Source organism: Nerophis ophidion, linkage group LG03 (genome assembly GCF_033978795.1).
Source record: "Nerophis ophidion isolate RoL-2023_Sa linkage group LG03, RoL_Noph_v1.0, whole genome shotgun sequence".
Lineage (NCBI taxonomy): Eukaryota > Metazoa > Chordata > Actinopteri > Syngnathiformes > Syngnathidae > Nerophis > Nerophis ophidion.
In genome coordinates, this window is record NC_084613.1 from 55,808,950 (window position 1) to 55,830,004 (window position 21,055).

The following is a 21,055-nucleotide window of genomic DNA, read 5'->3' on the forward strand; positions in this document are numbered from 1 at the left end:
ATTTATTGCCACCTTTCCCAACTTCTTTGTCACGTGTTGCTGGCATCAAATTCTAAAGTTAATGATTATTTGCAACAACAAAAAAATTATCAGTTTGAACATCAAATATGTTGTCTTTGTAGCATATTCAACTGAATATGGGTTGAAAATGATTTGCAAATCATTGTATTCCGTTTATATTTACATCTAACACAATTTCCCAACACATATGGAAACGGGGTTTGTAAGAAAATCTCTTTTCAGTAGGCCTTTAAAGTTGTTTATGCGGCCACCCTCAGTTTGACCTGTATGGCTGTTAAACAAGATTGATTTGCATTCGCTTGTGTGTGTGAAAAGCCGTAGATATTTTGTGACTGGGCCAGCTTGCAAAGGCAGTGCTTTTAAGGTTTATTGGCGCTCCGTACACAGCTGCGTTTTAAAAAGTCATAAATTTGACTTTTTGAAACCGATACTAATAATTTTGCAACCGATACGCAAAAGTTACGATATAAAATTTTAAAGCATTTATCAGCCAATAATATTGACAATCTGATATTCTTGGACATCTTTAATTACAGCTTTGTGTTGTTAGCATGAACATTATGACATTATACCTGTTTGCTCTTTTATTCCACTTTTTTTCTTGTAATAATATTTTTTTTTTTTTTGGTGTTAAAAAAATTGGCCGTGGTCCGAAAATGGCCTTCGGTCCGCACTTTGAACGCTGCTCACCCGAGAGAGGATGCGTAATGTCATACATGACAGCGGTTTGGCTTTTTTTGCAACTTTAAAGACGTGTTATTCCCGAAAATGTGTGTCATACTGTGAACTGTACAACCTAAAGAATGTTCCACTTGCGAGGTTTTTACATTTATATAAGCCCTAATCCACTTGCAGAGGAACATATCACAAGCACAGATGCTGGTTTAGTACCAGATAATAAGTTGGTCTGATGACATTCTGATCACAGCTCTTCATGCTGTCACACGCCAAGGCCGCTTTTCCACACTTGTTATAAATTCCTCACCATGGATTTCTGTCTCCATCTTCCTTGGTTCGGTCTCTCTGGCTCTTTGCTCTCTCTCTCTCTCTCTCTTTCTCAGTGCCCGCTCAGACGTGCAGATCTCCACAGCCTTTCACACTAATTCACATGCACTTAGCATCGGGTTGGCACACGTTTTCTGTCACTAGATGATGCATGGCATAGCTATTTGCAGAGAAAGTCGATAATGCCGGCGCAGGTTTGGTGGCTCTGTAATGCTGCACTGCATGGAATACCAATGTGTGAGAGTGAGCGACTTTGTGTGTGAGTGTGCAGCTGAGGGCGGGGTTGCTTGCCATACGTGTAAAACACATTCTCCCAAAACTTGAAGGTGAAACAAAAAGACGCTGATAACTGTGTGACATGTTTTGACAGATGCCTTCTCAGCCCCAATCCCCATCATTAGCAAAATTCAAAGCACTCACAAACACATAAACAGGACGCCAGTCCTGCATTAAGTCTGTTTTCTTACCGTTGTTTCATATAGAATACTTATACATATAATATATTTTTATCGGTTTATTTATTTTGTTTTAGTTTTAGTAACACTTTAGTATGGGGAACATATTCACTAGGGGTGTGGGAAAAAATTGATTCCAATACAAATCGAATCGTTTACGTTGTGCGATTCAGAATCGATTCTCATTTTTTAAAAATCGATTTTTAATTTTACTTTTTCAGAAATGTTTTTTCAATTTTTCAATTTTTTTTTTTTTTAAATTAATCCAACAAACCACTACACAGCAATATCATAACAATGCAATCCAATTCCAAAACCAAACCTGACCCAGCAACACTCAGAACTGCAATAAACAGAGCAATTGAGAGGAGACACAACCACGACACAGAACAAACCAAAAGTTGTGAAACAAAAATGAATATCATCAACAACAGTAGCAATATTATTTATAATTTCAGCATAGCAGTGATTAAAAATCCCTCATTGGCATTATCATTAGACATTTGTGAAAATTTAAAAATAGTGTCACAGTGGCTTACACTTGCATCGCATCTCATAAGCTTGACAACACACTGTGTCCAATATTTTCACAAAGATAAAATAAGTCATATTTTTGGTTCGTTTAATAGTTAAATTTACATTATTGCAATCAGTTGATAATACATTATTCTTTACAATTATAAAAGCTTTTTTTAAAAAAAAAATCAATTACTCTGCTAGCATGTCAGCAGACTGGGGTAGATCCTGCTGAAATCCTATGTATTGAATGAATACAGAATCGTTTTGAATCGGAAAAATATTGTTTTTGAATCGAGAATCGAATCGAATCGAAAAAATCGATATATTATCGAATCGTGACCCCAAGAATCGACATTGAATCGAAACGTGGGACACCCAAAGATCCACGGCCCTAATATTCACCATTATTTAGTTTCTTATTAACATGCACATTATTAACATATTGGCTCTTAATTAGTCATTGATACTTATTAAGGTCTTATTCTGCATGGTCTTATTATACAACCAGTAAGCCATTAACTAGGACTTAACTAAACCTAACCCTAACCTCTTATTGCTTAATAGTAACCCTGACTCTAACCCCAACCTAATCCTAACCCTTTTTATGTTTCCCTAGTGTCCAAATAACTCTAAATTAAGGCTTTGTTATTTTAATAAGAAACCAAATAATGGCAAATATGTTCCCCATACTAAAGTGTTACCTTGGTATTTTTATTTTTATTTTGCCCATTTCATTTTATGCATACTTTGGGTTTGCTTGCTTATTGGTGATTTTATGAATTTGTTATCATCGTTTTTTTTTCCATTTGCTTTCACACAATTTTACTAACTGTGTGTCTTTTTTCAAAAAATGTCTTGATTCCTAGATTAATTGCAAAATGACGCACTTCGGTCAAAACATTTGCCCATTCATCAAAATAAAGCAAGCATATGTAAAAATGCAGTTTTATTGTCATCTCACTCACACAGACGCCAAATGATAAGACACTATTCGAGTGACTTACCCAGAACAGTGATAAATACTAAACACATTTGTAAAAAACACTATTTTACTATAAGAAAATACATGTTTGAGGCAATTTGCTTGACCCTTTTAGCGTATGTGATAAATGATTACTGTAACTTGACAAAATATATCAGCAAATCCATAACAGTCGCCATTGTTTAGTTTGTGTCACGCCTGTAAGTTTATGTTTTGGTTTTGGTCAGGTTATGTTTAGTTTTTTGGACATTTTAGTTCTGTCTTTTCACCTCCTGGTTTGTTTTGTTACCATAGCTACTCATTAGTTTACCCTGTCATGCCCCGATCATCAGCCTCTCACACCTGTTTCTCATTACCACTATTTAAGGATTTTACTTTCTGTCCATCAGTCTGGGATCTTCACACTCGCACGCACCCTACCCATGCTGTTCCAACCTTCACGCCCTCGTCCACAGTTCCATGGCGTGTAAGTTTGTGTATTTATGCCACAGTGCTAGTTTTGTTGTGTTTGTATATAGTCATGCCATTGTGCTGTTTTGTTTTAAGTTTAGTATAGAGTATTATCCGCCACAGAGCGCGTCCTTGGTTTGCCTTTTTGTAGTTTGTTTGTTTATTTAATAAATATCATGTACCTGAATTCACGCCTGGCTCGTCCTGTAATCCCTCTGCGTCGAAGGAGCACACACAATCCATGTCCAAGCCTGACAGTTTGACGTGAGAAAACCTACAGAGAAAGAAAAAATATCCTGTAGTATTTTCAAAAAGTGCTCAACAATGATGCTGCAAATTGAAAATAGTTATTTTTACCACAGTCAGGTAAAGTAACATATCACAGTAGTCAACATTGGCATACAGTATAACTTAAAATCTGAGACAAATTAAGAAAACAAATCTGGAGGTAAAAATAAAATTGACAGCATAGAGTTTAGGCTACATGTGCAGACTTAGGCAACAACAACTCTATAAAAGAACATACTCAAAAGCCTCAGTTATTGATTCTAATCATCCGCTGCCCGTGTAGCTGGATCAGGCCATGTGCAGGATGGGAAGGTGTGTGTAAAGCATCGTGCACAATGTTTTGCAAAAACTGTGAAGCCGAGTCTAATTGTCAGGCAAATGTCCACAGTGGTTTTGCTTACTGTGTGTAGACTTTGTTAACTGTGTGAACATTTTAAATTCAGTGTGTAAGCAATTGGAAAAAACGGTAATGCTGTCAGTGTTCCATTCATCCATCATCTTCCGCTTATCCGAGGTCGGGTCGCGGGGGCAGCAGCCTAAGCAGGGAAGGCCAGACTTCCCTATCTCCAGCCACTTCGTCTAGCTCTTCCCGGGGGATCCCGAGGCGTTCCCAGGCCAGCCGGGAGACATAGTCTTCCCAACGTGTCCTGGGTCTTCCCCGTGGCCTCCTACTAGCTGGACGTGCCCTAAACACATCCCTAGGGAGGCGTTCGGGTGGCATCCTGACCAGATGCCCGAACCACCTCATCTGGCTCCTCTCGATGTGGAGGAGCAGCAGCTTTACTTTGAGTTCCTCCCGGATGGCAGAGCTTCTCACCCTATCTCTAAGGGAGAGCTCCGCCACCCGGCGGAGGAAACTCATTTCGGCTGCTTGTACCTGTGATCTTATCCTTTCGCCATCGCCACCTGACTCCTCCCCGCTGGTTGCGGGGACACCTGGCCTGGCGGCCCACCGCCTTGTCCTCCCTCCACCTCCCTTGACTTTGGACTGTTTTTGGGGGGGAGGTGGTTTTCTAAAACGTCTGGTATCCGTTATGGGAAGGGGGGCTACTGTCAGGCTTGTCCCTGACAGTTTTGTTTTGTTTTAGTTTTTCCTCTGTGTATGTATTTGTTTCTTGTCAGAACTTTTATTTTGGTCATTTCCTGCTTTTCTCCATGAGCGTTGTTTACCCTCAGATGCGGCTGATCGGCACCTGGCCACACCTGGTGTCAATCAGCCCGCTGTTATTTAAACCTGCTTTTTCTTCCAGTCAGTGCTGGATTATTGTCACCACTATCTGTCAATGTCATTATTACTTATCGTTGTAACTGTGTCTACTTCTGTTCACTCTGCTCATGCCATATTTCCTTCGTGTCACAGTAAGTATTTTTGTTCATAGCCAAGTTTGCTCCCCGCATTGCATTTATTAGTACCCTTTTTTTTGTTCTTGTTTTAGTGTTTAAATTAAATCATGTTTTCTTACTCAATGCCTGCCGCCTTCTCTGCATCTTGGGGCTCGTCATCAACTCTCTCTGACAGAAGCAGGTTTACAGAGCCGAGCTACAGCGCGTAACTTTTTCCAAAAGAAAAGTGTAAAAAATAAGAATTTGTATATAACACGATTAGTATTTCAACGACCCCAATGACTGTGTAATATAACATTTTTTAGTCTACCTTCATTGTTAGCTGACTTTTGCTCAGGTTTATTTACAAATTAGAATGCATTTTTAAAAAAAATAAAATGTATGTGTGCTTGTTACACATAAGGCTTGTGAGTAAAAACGGTGCAGTTCCACTTTAACTGCAATGAAATAATGTATGCCCCAGATGGTTAAGCTTCATTTTCATGACATAATCCAAAGTGGTACAATGAAAATTCGCTATTTTTCTTTGCCTGAATTAATAGGAGGGTTCAAAGTTTGATTGTTAAAATTAGTTTCCAAATGTATCTTCTTAATAAGTGAAAAAGTAATTTTTTCCTTAAAAAAGGAATTAAAAAAATGATATTTTTGACAAATTTTCAATGAATCATGTTATATTCTAGATGGTAGTATTTACAGTTATTGGATAGTGTCCGACTGCAATGAGGTGGCGGCTTGTCCAGGGTGTACCCCGCCTCCCGCCCGCACCTAGGATAGGCTCCAGCACCCCCCGCAATCCCCAACTGGACAAACGGTAGAAAATGAATGGATGGATGGATACTGCCTGATACAATTACAAGCATTTTACAAGTATTTTATCAAAATTTAATTTGAAATCAAATTGAATATGAATAGAGCTCTATTAATATTGCAAATATTTATAACACCAATGCGTTAGCAAGTTAATTAGGTTGTGGTAGGCAGAGAAGGAATAGACTCCCTCCTCATCCTAAAATATGCAGACCAACCTTCAATTCTCCAGGCTGAGCGATAAAAAACAAAACAGAACATGTAAGCTGCTCCAACGCGGTTAGCCAGAGAGACAAGCACGTTTCCAGGCTCCAACTCTCACGAGGAGGCTCGAGGACGGCAACAGGAGTCGACACGACTTCTGCTGCTGACGTGATTGTTACTGCTGTTTTACTCAGATAATGCATTTGCTCCCTGTTGACGCTGCAGTGTTCTCCTTTGACGCAAACTGTGTTTAAAACTGTGCTCGCCGAGCGTCTTAACATCTTCAGATAATGCGCACGTTTGTTCAAACATTTCAACTAATATGATTTTGAACTTGAACAAGCAAGATTTATTTGTTTTTTTCCAAGCATGATGTCCATGATGTATACAAAGTAGGAAAGAGCAAATTACTAAACCATAACAAACATTGCCAAAAACACTGTATATGTGAGCATGAAATGTAGTGGTAACAAACAGAAACATGTATTTACTCTATGTTAAGATTTCACGTAAAGATCGAAAAGTTTTACACATCAACCATAATTTATTTGATAAATACCTTAACTTTGAAGCCGAAGACACCGAGAGTAACAAGCGGTAGAAAATGGATTAGAAGGGAAAGATAAAAAAAAAAAAATACTATATATATATATATATATATATATATATATATATATATATATATATATATATATGTATATATCTACTACTCTGCCATGCTAGCAGAGTAGTAGATTTTTTTTAAAAAGCTTTTATAATTGTAAAGGACAATGTTTTATCAACTGATTGCAATAATGTAAATTTGTTTTAAACGAACCAAAAATATGACTTATTTGATCTTTGTGAAAACATTGGACACAGTGTGTTGTCAAGCTTATGAGATGTGATGCAAGTGTAAGACAATATTGTTCTTTTTTTAAATTTGTTATAAATGTCTAAGGATAATGTAAATGAGGAATTTTTAATCACTGCTATGCTGAAATTATAACTAATATTGATACTGTTGTTGATAATATTCATTTTTGTTTCACTACTTTTGGTTTGTTCTGTGTCGTGTTTGTGTCTCCTCTCAATTGCTCTGTTTATTGCAGTTCTGAGTGTTGCTGGGTCAGGTTTGGTTTTGGAATTGGATTGCATTGTTATGGTATTGCTGTGTAGGGGTTTGTTGGATTGATAAAAATGAATAAATAAATGAATAAATAAATTAAAAAATAAATTAAAAAATACATTGATTTTTCTTAAAAATGAGAATCGATTCTGAATATATATATATATATATATATATATATATATATATATATATATATATATATTAACTTGGTACTTCCCGTGGGCTGGATTTTGGATGCTGGAAGGCTGTGTCCAGCCGGCAGGCCGTAGTTTGGGAACCCCGCTCCATGCAGTTTGAACTCCTGCAGAAAGTTTGGCCAATGTCACCGTCCTAACTTTTAAACATAAAGGCTGCACAGTCTGGAAGACTGTTCTAGCCGGGCAGTTGCTCATCATCATCTGTCATTTGTCCAAAGACATATTTATACTCTCATCTTCCCCCTCCAAAATAAAAGACTTAAGGTCATTCCATCCCAACTTACCTGCTAATATTTACAAGGTATCCTTGCATTTCATCATTTTATTTTCCTCCTGTTGAAACATTTATGGGCATTCATAAAGAAACAGACCATTAAGATTGAAGGGCTCGACAGTGGCCTAAGTGTAGTATTAATAAATCATGTTTAATAAAAAGAGACATCCAAACAGGGTCACGGCCCCTGTTATCTTCTAAACCCAGCCAGCATGAATATTTAGGGACATCTAAAAATACCTGTTCAGAGGTGTTTAGGCCCCTAAAGAATTAATGTGTTGTTGGGAAGGGAGGAGACCTTCATCCTGAGGCACAAATCTAACCTGCAGCCAACTTACTGGAGAATAAATCATATGCTGACTTGCATGTGAATATACGGTGCCAGTAGGAAGTTGGCACACACTATCCCATGTTGTTGAAGATAAAGGTGTGCCAAACTTTTGATCGGTACTTCAATTATTACAACGTTTGAGGTGGGATAAATGTAAAGTATGATGATAACAGACGAATGGAGACTTTGACGACTGTCAGATGTATATGAATGGATAATGGATGGAGTGTTTGATGGAAGCTTGGTGACAAATTGATGTATTTGGGAAATATTTATGGGGAATCGGTTTGACGGATGAATGAGGGATGTATGACAAATGTAGTAAAGGGATTGATTAGAAATAATTTAGATGAAAAATTGATTGCTTGTATTGAACAAATGGATCTATAATAATGATATAACACGTAGATTGATTAAAGCAAATGGATGTAATGGGACCTCTGGTCGACCAGGGAAAACCTGGACTGAACTGCTCCAACTCTTGTATCTGGTGCATCAATCTCGATAAAACATTGTAAAGCAGGATCAACGTGCTTAAGAATTGGTGCTTGGTTTAAGCGAAGAAAAGGTGGCCGTGGAATCTAGAGTCTAGCGGAAAGTTACTTTCGTGCAGTGGTTCTCAACCTTTTTTCAGTGATGTACCCCCTGTGAACATTTTTTCAATTCAAGTACCCCCTTATCAGAGCAAAGCATTTTTGGTTGAAAAAAAGAGACAAAGAAGTACAAACCCCGTTTCCATATGAGTTGGGAAATTGTGTTAGATATAAATATAAACGGAATACAATGATTTGAAAATCATTTTCAACCCATATTCAGTTGAATATGCTACAAAGACAACACATTTGATGTTCGAACTGATAAAAAAAAAATGTTTTTCGCAAATAATCATTAACTTTGTTATTTGATGCCAGCAACACGTGACAAAGAAGTTGGGAAAGGTGGCAAAAACTACTGATAAAGTTGAGGAATGTTCATCTAATTGGAAACAGTTGGGGGCCATGATTGGGTATAAAAGCAGCCTCCATGAAATGCTAAGTATTTCACAAACAAGGATGGGGCGAGGGTCACCACTTTGTAAGCAAATTGTCGAACAGTTTTAGAACAACATTTCTCAACGAGTTATTGCAAGGAATTTATGGATTTTACCATCTACGGTCCGTAAATCATCAAAAGGTTCAGAGAATCTGGAGAAATCACTGCACGTAAGCGATTATATTAAGGACCTTTGATCACTCAGGCGGTACTGCATCAAAAACCGACATCAGTGGGCTCAGGAACACTTCATAAAACCACTGTTAGTAACTACAGTTGGTTGCTACATCTGTGAGTGCAAGTTAAAACTCTACTATGCAAAGCCAAACCCATTTATCAACAACACCAAGGAACACTGCCAGCTTTGCTGGACCCGAGCTCATATAAGATGGACTGATGCAAAGTGGAAAAGTGTTCTGTGGTCTGACGAGTCCACATTTCAAATTATATTTGGAAACAGAGGATGTGGTGTCCTCCAAAACAAAGAGGAAAATAACCATTCGGATTGTTATAGGCGCAAAGTTCAAAAGCCAGCATATGTGATGGTATGGGGGTGTATTAGTGGCCAAGGCATGGGTAACTTACACATCTGTGAAGGCACCATTAATGCTGAAAGGTCCATACAGGTTTCGGAGCAACATACTGTATGTTGTCATCCAAGCAACGTTATTATGGACGCCCCTGCTTATTTCAGCAAAACAATGCCAAGCCACGTGTTACAACAGCGTGGCTTCGTAGTAAAAGAGTGCGGGTACTTTCCTGGCCCGACTGCAGTCCAGACCTGTCTCCCATCGAAAAAGTGTGCTGCATTATGAAGCGTAAAATACGGCAGCGGAGGCCCCGGACTGTTGAACGACTGAAGCTCTACATAAAACAAGGATGGGAAAGAATTCCACTTTCAAAGCTTCAACAATTAGTTTCCTCAGTTCCCAAACGTTCGAGTGTTGTTAAAAGAAAAGGTGATGAAACACAGTGGTGAACATGCCCTTTCCCAACTACTTTGGCACGTGTTGCAGCCTTGAAATTCAAAGTTAATTATTATTTGCAAAAAAAAACAAAGTTTATGAGTTTGAACATCAAATATCTTGTCTTTGTAGTACATTCAACTGAATATGAGTTGAAAAGCATTTGCAAAGCATTGTATTCCGTTTATATTTACCTCTAACACAATTTCCCAACTCATATGGAAACGGGGTTTGTAAAATGCAGCACTATGTCATAATTTTCTGATTTATTAAATTGTAAAACAGTGCAAAATATTGCTCATTTGTAGTGGTCTTTCTTGAACTATTTGGAAAAAAAGATATAGAAATAACTAAAAACTTGTTGAAAAATTACTAAGTGATTCAATTATAAATAAAGATTTCTACACATTGAAGTAATCATCAACTTAAAGTGCCCTCTTTGGGGATTGTAATAGAGATCCATCTGGATTCATGAACTTAATTCTAAACATTTCTTCACAAAAAAAGAAATATTTAACATCAAAAAATCTAGCTGTCAACACTGAATATTGGATTGTTGCATTTCTTTTCACAGTTTATGAACTTACATTCATATTTTGTTGAAGTATTATTCAATAAATATATTTAATAAGGATTGTTGAATTGTTGCTATTTTTAGAATATTTTTTAAAAAATCTCACGCACCCCTTGGCATACCTTAGAGTACCCCTAGGTGTACACGTACCCCCATTTGACAACCACTGCCTTAGTGGATGTGAGCCTCGTCGAGGGTTCACCTTTGCTGCTAAAGTTGCGGATGAATCGCCTATCAAAGTTAGCGAAATTCGAGAAACTTTGCAAGTGCTTCCTTGATATAAGACATGGCCACTTGACCACTACCTTCTCCACGATGAGCCCCAGAAATAATACTGATGGCAAGTGAAATTCGCACTTCTCGTCTTTGACATTAACCATTCCAGGCCGATATGGACATTGTGACATGTTCCTGGCGCTTTTTGGAAAAGATAAGAATGTCATTAAGGTACACAAAAACAGAACTGATTGATCATGTCCCTGAGGACATTGTTAATTAGATTTTGGAAAACCACAAGCGCATTAGTGAGGCCAAAAGGCAGAACTAAATATCCCAAATTTCCTACAGGGGTGTTAAAACGGTCTTCCACTCCTCCCCCTCCATAATTCTCACCAGGTGATAAGCATTGCATAAGTCTAATAATAATGAAAATGACAGCAAAAGATAATGAAGTAAATGTGGAATCCGTAAGTGGCAAAAAACAGCTTTTCTTCACAGTTATGTCGTTTAAAGCACGATAATCAATACAAGGCCGCAAAGACTTATCAGCCAATGGAGAGGAAGAGGGACAAATGAGACCCGCCGTGATAGAGAAAAACATATAGTCACCTAATTTGGACTGTTGCGGACCTGACACATTAAAGTCTTGTCACAGGTAACGATGCCCCCAGGAGAAGTTTAATAGAACGGTCGTGAGGACGATGTGGGGGAAAGGACTCAGCCTGGTTTTTACTAAATTCCTGTTTGAGGTGGTGATCTTTGGCAGGTACCCCTGACAGATTGATGGTCTCATTATCATGGCTAGGCGTGGCCATCAAGGGAACAGCAGAATGCAAACAATTAGCGAGGCAAAAGATGCTTCAATTCAAAACGGTGGTCTGATCCCAATCAATACTGGGATTATGACGTTTAGGCCATGGGAGACCGAATACACACACACACAGACATATATATTTATATATATATATATATATATATATATATATATATATATATATATATATATATATATATATATATGTATATCCATCCATCCATTTTCTACTGCTTATTCCCTTTTGGGGTTGCGGGGGGCCCTGGCGCCTCTCTCAGTTACAATCGGGCGTAAGGCGGGGCACACCCTGGACAAGTCACCACCTCATCGCAGAGCCAACACAGATAGACAGACAACAAAAATTCACACTCACACACTAGGGTGTGTATATATATATATATATATATAAGTGACGTGCATTTAGGGGTGGCAGGTGAGGCCACTGCCATCATGGAAAGAAAAAAATGTAAAAAGAAAAAAAAAAATTATGTTGTTATATGTATCCAATGAGTATACTATAAAGTTATTTTCCATTCAACTTCACCAGTTTTAAATGATTATTTATTCAAAATCGCTTAGTTTTCACATTTGCTGTTCAAATACTGAGAAGAGACTTGCGTTGAGTCACAGCGTGCTGAGCCTCCCCGTCACCATGGATTGCGCAATGACTCGGCTAACTGCTGGCCTGCTGTGCAGTGAGACCGTATTGCTATATGAATTATGTTATACATTTCCATAGTTTAGTTAGCGGAGGTATATAATGTACAGTGTATTTTGTCAACAACTGTATGTGTGTAACATATTTCTTGTTCTGGGCAATCATAAAACAGCTGCGAAACACGTACAATGTGAGGCACCTGTTCTCCGACCTCCTGGTGGTAGAGGGCGCTAGTGATCCCAGAGATCATTCTTGCACTACTTGGCTAGCCCTGGAGACATCTGAAGCCGGTATGTTTTAAAGTTGTCGTTTGCCTGCATATCGTAAAAACAACAGTCCAACATTTTACAAATAATTGTAAACTTATAGGTGCCGACCATCAGGGCCGAGTTGTGACGAAAGAGTGTGTCGATGTTGAGTTGGTAAGTGAATTTTTTTGCTAATAGTAGCTACTAGCCGTACCCATGTATTTTCTATGGGCGGTTAGCATCGGGTTGTAATCCCGTTTCCTCCAATGTTTCTGCTCCGATTGAATTTATATTTATGTCCAGTCTTTATTTTGGGTACTTAAATATGGTGAATGAGTATTGTGGCGTTTTAAGGCCATCTGCATTTTTTATGCTACAGTAGAGACAATGAATAAACACGGCCGCTGGAGCGCGGTTACACCTGTCATACTGACAACACTGTGTACTGTCGTGTTTGTAATTTTGTACGTACAGGTGATTATTTAATATTGGTAGTGTTATCAGTAATAATGATAATGATAAGTGTCTTTTATTTATACTATACTATACTAGCTAAAGTACCTGCTACATTAAGGTAAAGTACCAATGATTGTCACACACACACTAGGTGTGGTGAAAATGTTCCTCTGCAATCCACCAATCCCCTTGTTCACCCCCTGGGAGGTGAGAGAGCAGTGAGCAGCAGCGGCCAGGAATCATTTTTGGTGATTTAACCCCCAATTCCAACCCTTGATGCTGACTGCCAATAGCAGGGAAGAATGCTGGTATTAGCTTTTAAACATAACCCGTTAACTGCTGCCAATCAAATGGTGAAAAAGATACTCTATAGGGTTCATATGTTTATAATTCTGACTGTGATGAAGTCAGTGCCTCACCAGCCATGAACCTCACCGCACGTCACTATATATACCTGGTGGTATATATATATATATATACTTTGACTTTGGCAAGATGGCGGCGCCCGGACGGGCTGCGACACTGCGGTGCTCTTGCTAAAGATGGAACATTTGGCGGAAATGCCGGACAGTTCTGCAGACTTCATGGCTGGCTCGCATCGTGGTCACTCCGTGATCACGTACGACCGCCAGACACTTCTGGATATGGACATATCGGGCCGTTTTGGACTGATAGACGCGGGCGTGCTAAACATGCTAACTAGCATGGGGATACGTCGGCGGCTACATCCAGCGGCCTGTGAAGCAGCGGAGTCTAGTAGCAGCGGGGGCCGTCTACGGAGCAGACGCCAGCGGTGTGATCGGAAACGCGGATGTCGAGCGGGGCTAAAAACAAAGCAGAAGGCTAATCCCCACAGAACACCACTTCCCTCCACCCTGAAGACGGATTTAAATAAAGGATGCGAGACTACTGGTCTGGGTAAGGAGTCAGTTAAATTAGAACAAGTTTTTTCTGCTTTGAGTGTTTCAGAGTTGGACATGTGTTTTACTGAGGTGGCTAACTATGATGCGTGCAGTTTATCAAAGCAACAAACAAACAATCGGAAAATCCCCGTTACTGAGGAGGCTAACCATGATGCGTGCAGTTTATCAAAGCAACAATCAAACAATCGGAACATTCCCGTCGTATCAATTCCTAGATATGGTCGTAATTATACTGAATGCACTGGGCATAATAAACACAACATTATTAATATTGCTACTACGGATAATTTGATCAAAAATTCCCTAAAACAGCCAACTACCTATAATATAGGTTTTTTAAACATAAGATCATTGTCTCCCAAAACGTTGTTAGTTAATGATATCATCAGAGACAACAATCTTAACGTCATCGGTCTCAGTGAAACCTGGCTTAAACCAAACAACTTTTTTGCGCTAAATGAGGCATGTCCTCCTAACTTTACACATGCGCATATTGCCCGTCCGCTTAAAAGGGGTGGGGGGGTCGCACTAATATACAACAAAAACTTTAACTTTAGTCCTAACATAAATAATAAATATAAATCGTTTGAGGTGCTTAATATGAGGTCTGTCACACCGCTGCCTCTACACCTGGCTGTTATCTACCGCCCCCCAGGGCCCTGTTCAGACTTTATCAATGAATTCTCAGAGTTCGTTGCTGATCTAGTGACACACGCCGATAATATAATCATAATGGGGGACTTTAATATCCATATGAATACCCCATCGGACCCACCGTGCGTAGCGCTCCAGACTATAATTGATAGCTGTGGTCTCACACAAATAATAAATGAACCCACTCATCGCAACGGTAATACGATAGACCTAGTGCTTGTCAGGGGTATCACCGCTTCCAAAGTTACGATACTCCCGTATACTAAAGTATTGTCCGATCATTACCTTATAAAATTCGAGGTTCAGACGCATGTTCGTCAAACTAATAATAATAATAACTGCTATAGCAGCCGCAACATTAATACGGCCACAACGACAACTCTTGCTGACCTACTGCCCTCGGTAATGGCACCATTCCCAAAGTATGTGGGCTCTATTGATAACCTCACTAACAACTTTAACGACGCCCTGCGTGAAACCATTGATAACATAGCACCGCTAAAGTTAAAAAAGGCTCCAAAAAAGCGTACCCCGTGGTTTACAGAAGAAACTAGAGCTCAGAAATTATTATGCAGAAAGCTGGAACGCAAATGGCGCACGACTAAACTTGAGGTGCACCATCAAGCATTTAGTGATGGTTTAATAACTTATAAACGCATGCTTACCTTAGCTAAAGCTAATTATTACTCAAATCTCATCCACCGTAATAAAAACGATCCTAAATTTTTGTTTAGTACGGTAGCATCGCTAACCCAACAAGGGACTCCTTCCAGTAGCTCCACCCACTCAGCTGATGACTTTATGCAATTCTTTAGTAAGAAAATTGAAGTCATTAGAAAGGAGATTAAAGACAATGCGTCCCAGCTACAACGGGGTTCTATTAACACTGACACGATTGTATATACGGCGGATACTGCCCTCCAAAATAGTTTCTCTCGTTTTGAGGAAATAACATTAGAGGAATTGTTACAACGTGTAAATGGAATAAAACAAACAACATGTTTACTTGACCCTCTTCCTGGGAAACTGATCAAGGAGCTCTTTGTATTATTAGGTCCATCAGTGCTAAACATTATAAACTTATCACTTTCCTCGGGCACTGTTCCCCTAGCATTCAAAAAAGCGGTTATTCATCCTCTTCTTAAAAGACCTAACCTCGATCCTGACCTCATGGTAAACTACCGACCGGTGTCTCACCTTCCCTTTATTTCAAAAATCCTCGAAAAAATTGTTGCGGAGCAGTTAAATGAACACTTAGCGTCTAACAATCTATGTGAAACCTTTCAATCCGGTTTCAGGGCAAATCACTCGACGGAGACAGCCCTCGCAAAAATGACTAATGATCTATTGCTAACGATGGATTCTGATGCGTCATCTATGTTGCTGCTCCTCGATCTTAGCGCTGCTTTCGATACCGTCGATCATAATATTTTATTAGAACGTATCAAAACACAAATTGGTATGTCAGACTTAGCCCTGTCTTGGTTTAACTCTTATCTTACTGATAGGATGCAGTGTGTCTCCCATAACAATGTGACCTCGGACTACGTTAAGGTAACGTGTGGAGTTCCCCAGGGTTCGGTCCTTGGCCCTGCACTCTTCAGCATCTACATGCTGCCGCTAGGTGACATCATACGCAAATACGGTGTTAGCTTTAACTGTTATGCTGATGACACCCAACTCTACATGCCCCTAAAGCTGACCAACACGCCGGATTGTAGTCAGCTGGAGGCGTGTCTTAATGAAATTAAACAATGGATGTCCGCTAACTTTTTGCAACTCAACGCCAAAAAAACGGAAATGCTGATTATCGGTCCTGCTAGACACCGAACTCTATTTAATAATACAACTATAACATTTGACAACCAAACAATTAAACAAGGCGACACGGTAAAGAATCTGGGTATTATCTTCGACCCAACTCTCTCCTTTGAGGCACACATTAAAAGCGTTACTAAAACGGCCTTCTTTCATCTCCGTAATATCGCTAAGATTCGCTCCATTCTGTCCACTAAAGACGCTGAGATCATTATCCATGCGTTTGTTACGTCTCGCCTCGACTACTGTAACGTATTATTTTCGGGTCTCCCCATGTCTAGCATTAAAAGATTACAGTTGGTACAAAATGCGGCTGCTAGACTTTTGACAAGAACAAGAAAGTTTGATCACATTACGCCTGTACTGGCTCACCTGCACTGGCTTCCTGTGCACTTAAGATGTGACTTTAAGGTTTTACTACTTACGTATAAAATACTACACGGTCTAGCTCCATCCTATCTTGCCGATTGTATTGTACCATATGTCCCGGCAAGAAATCTGCGTTCAAAGGACTCCGGCTTGTTAGTGATTCCCAAAGCCCAAAAAAAGTCTGCGGGCTATAGAGCGTTTTCCGTTCGGGCTCCAGTACTCTGGAATGCCCTCCCGGTAACAGTTCGAGATGCCACCTCAGTAGAAGCATTTAAGTCTCACCTTAAAACTCATTTGTATACTGTAGCCTTTAAATAGACTCCCTTTTTAGACCAGTTGATCTGCTGTTTCTTTTCTTTTTCTTCTATGTCCCACTCTCCCCTGTGGAGGGGGTCCGGTCCGATCCGGTGGCCATGTACTGCTTGCCTGTGTATCGGCTGGGGACATCTCTGCGCTGCTGATCCGCCTCGACATCTCTGCGCTGCTGATCCGCCTCCGCTTGGGATGGTTTCCTGCTGGCTCCGCTGTGAACGGGACTCTCGCTGCTGAGTTGGACCCGCTTTGGACTGGACTCTCGCGACTGTGTTGGATCCATTGTGGATTGAACTTTCACAGTATCATGTTAGACCCGCTCGACATCCATTGCTTTCCTCCTCTCCAAGGTTCTCATAGTCATCATTGTCACCGATGTCCCACTGGGTGTGAGTTTTCCTTGCCCTTATGTGGGCCTACCGAGGATGTCGTGGTGGTTTGTGCAGCCCTTTGAGACACTAGTGATTTAGGGCTATATAAGTAAACATTGATTGATTGATTGATATATATATATATACATATGTATATATATATATATATATATATATATATATATATATCCCCGCCACCCCAAAAGGGAATAAGCGGTAGAAATGGATGGATGGATATATATATCCATCCATCCAATTTCTACCGCTTATTCCCTTTGGGGTCGTTGGTGCCTATCTCAGCTACTATATATATGTATATATATATAAATTTATGTATGTGTATATGGATTTACCTGTGTATATATATATATATATATATATATATATATGTATATATATATATATATATATATATATATATATATAAACTCCTTTGTCCCACACGCCATTAGACTGTACAACTCCTCTCCTGGGAGGGGAGCGGGGGACAGGATGACGGGTGATGCAGAACAAAAACAGTGCAATACTTTTACATAACATGGTCACTACTGCCTAGTTTCTCTTGTTATATTCTTGTTTTATTGTTTTATTTTTAGGGTCCGCCCTGCAATGGCAAAGGACATCCATGTCCTTTGCCATGCAAGGACCCTATTGAATCTGCTGCGTTTTATTATTATTAGGGTCCGCCCTGCCAGCAAAGGACATCCATGTCCTTTGCCATGGCAAGGACCCTATTGAATCTGTAGCGTTTTATTATTATTATTATTATTATTCCGCCGCCTCTTTGAACCTTAATTTGACCCACTGACCATGCTCCAAAACTCACCAAATTTCGCACACTCATCAGAACTGGCGAAAATTGCCATCTAATAAAAAAACCAAACCCCAAAAATGAAAAATGCGCTCTAGCGCCCCCTACAAAAATCAAAAAACAGATTGCTCGTAACTTCCGTTAGGAATGTCGTAGAGACATGGAATAAAATCCACTATGTAGGTCTGACTTAGACCTACTTTTCCAATAAAAACCTCCTATACCTAAAATCAACAGAAATTTTGCAAAAACTCTTTCAAAGCATAATTTGCGCAAAAAACGCTATTTTTGCCTCTTTGAGCTGTAATTTGACCCCCTTAAAATGCTTCAAAACTCACCAAACTTGGCACACACATCAGGACTGGCAGAAATTGCAATCTAATGAAAAAAAAAAATAAAAAAACTCAAAATTGCGCTCTAGCGCAATTTTTCAATAAAACACAGAAAAAACTGCTTCCAGGAAGAAAACGCAGACAAAACTGCTTGTAACTTCGGGTAGGAATGCCGGAAAGACATGAAACAAAAACTTCTATGTAGGTCTCACTTAGACCTACATTTTAGTAATTGACAGCTAGCAGAAATAATCAACAGGAAGTTGGCAATTACCCCTTCAAAATAAAAGTTTTGTAAAAACCCGTCACCTTTTTCAAATCGATACTCCTCCCAGTGCGTTTGTCGTTTCGGCTTCAAACTCGCACAGGAGAGAGTTTGGACCCTTCTAATTAAAAGTATAGATCAAAGTTTTGATAAGTTTTCAGGTTTTGATTTTACACGCCTTCAAAGAACCCCTGCGCAAATTTTCCTAAAAAATGTCATTTTTGCCTCTTTGAGCTGTAATTTGACCCCCTTAAAATGCTTCAAAGTGCAAGTTAAAGCTCTGTTATGCAGACCGAAAGCCATTTATCAACAACATCCAGAATCGCCGATCTGTAATTTCACCCCCTTAACATGCTTCAAAACTCACCAAATTTTGCACACACATCAGGACTGGCAATAACTGCCAACTAACAAAAAACCAAACCCCAAAAATCGAAATTGCGCTTAGCGCCCCCTAGGAAAAAACCCAGACAAAACTGCATGTAACTTCTGTTAGAAACGTCGTATAGACATGGAATAAAAACCTCTATGTTGGTTTGACTAATATCGGGACTCGGGACACGGCGGCGGCGGCGGCGGCGGCGGCGGCGGACCCGACCAACGCTGCTTGCAGCTTTAATTAGGGTCCGCCCTGCAATGGCAAAGGACATCCATGTCCTTTGCCATGCAAGGACCCTATTGAATCTGCTGCGTTTTATTATTATTAGGGTCCGCCCTGCAATGGCAAAGGACATCCATGTCCTTTGCCATGCAAGGACCCTATTGAATCTGTAGCGTTTTATTATTCTTATTATTATTCTTTCTTTCTTCCGCACCGATACTCGCATATGCGCTGTATTTTGACCCACTGACCATGCCTCAAAGCACACCAAATTTGACACACGCGTCGGTGAGGAGTTTCTTCCCAACATATTAGGGACCCGAACCAGAAAAATCAAAATTGCGCAATAGCGCCCCCTAGGAAAAGACAAAAAATGGATTGCTTGTAACTTCCGGTAGGAATGTCGTAGAGACATGAAACGAAATCCTCTATGTAGAACTGACCGAGACCTAAATTCCCCATCAGAAACTCCTATACCCAAAATCAACAGAAATTTTGCAAAACCCTTTCAAAGCAAAATTTTCACCAAAAATGCTATTTTTGCCTCTTTGAGCTGTAATTTGACCCCCTTAAAATGCTTCAAAACTCACCAAACTTGGCAGACACATTAGGACTCGCAGAAATTGTGATCTAATGAAAAAAAAAAATTCTAAAACTCAAAATTGCGTTCTACAAAATTTTTGGAATGAAACACAGAAAAAACTGCTTCTAGGAAGAAAACACAGACAAAACTGCTTGTAACTTCCGGTATGAATGTCGGAAAGACATGAAACAAAAACTTCTATGTAGGTCTCGCTTAGACCTACATTTTAATAATTGACAGCTAGCAGGAAAAATCAACAGGAAGTTGGCAATTACCCCTTCAAAATAAAAGTTTTGTGAAAACCCGTCACCTTTTTTCAAAAGTTATCTCCTCCGAGCGAGTTTGTCGTTTCGGCTTCAAACTCGCACAGGAGAGAGTTTGAACCCTTCTGATTAAAAGTATAGATCAAAATTTTGATAAGTTTTAAGGGTTTGATTTTACGCGCCTTCAAAAATCCCCTGCGCAAATTTTCCTAAAAAATATAATTTTTACCTCTTTGAGCTGTAATTTGACCCCCTTAAAATGCTTCAAAACACACCAAACTTGGCACACACATCAGGACTGGCAACAATTGCGAGCTGATAAAAAAACCAAACCCCAAAACTCAAAATTGTGCTCTAGCGCCCCCTAGGAATACAACACAGACAAACTACTCCTAGGAAGAAAACAAAGACAAAACTGCTTGTAACTTCCGGTAGGAATGTCGTAGAGACATGAAACAAAAACCACTATGTAGGTCTGACTTAGACCTACATTTGAATAATTGACATGCTTTGGCAAAAATCAACAGGAAGCTTGATATTTTCACTTCAATACAACAACTGCATTACTTTCACAATGCATTAAATAGTGGCAGCAAGGCTTCTCCTGCCGTGGGGCTCGGGGACAGCAACCCAAGGCGCGCTCGCACCTTCGCACCCTAATTTGACCCCCTTAACATGCTTCAAAACTCACCAAAATTGACACACACATCGGTATGGAGCGGCAGACCAACTTATAAAGCAACCAAACCCCAAAAATTAAAATTGCGCGCTAGCGCCCCCTAGGAAGATACAAAAAACA

General features: G+C 39.6%; 1 protein-coding gene across 8 annotated transcripts in view; it reads left to right on the top strand.

Annotated features, from left to right (window-relative positions):
• Window positions 1–21,055, top strand: part of myt1lb (myelin transcription factor 1-like, b) — a 598,322-nt gene that overhangs the window by 118,131 nt on the left and 459,136 nt on the right. For 2 of the 8 annotated variants that reach the window (XM_061895655.1, XM_061895660.1), the window contains exons 3-4: window positions 12,423–12,540; window positions 12,620–12,672. The exons of 5 other annotated variants lie outside the window; for them this stretch is intronic. The gene's annotated coding sequence lies outside the window, so the exon portion shown is untranslated. Of the gene's footprint in view, window positions 1–12,422; window positions 12,673–21,055 lie in introns of all 8 variants that reach the window. One more of the 8 variants, XM_061895656.1, reaches the window with a different exon arrangement.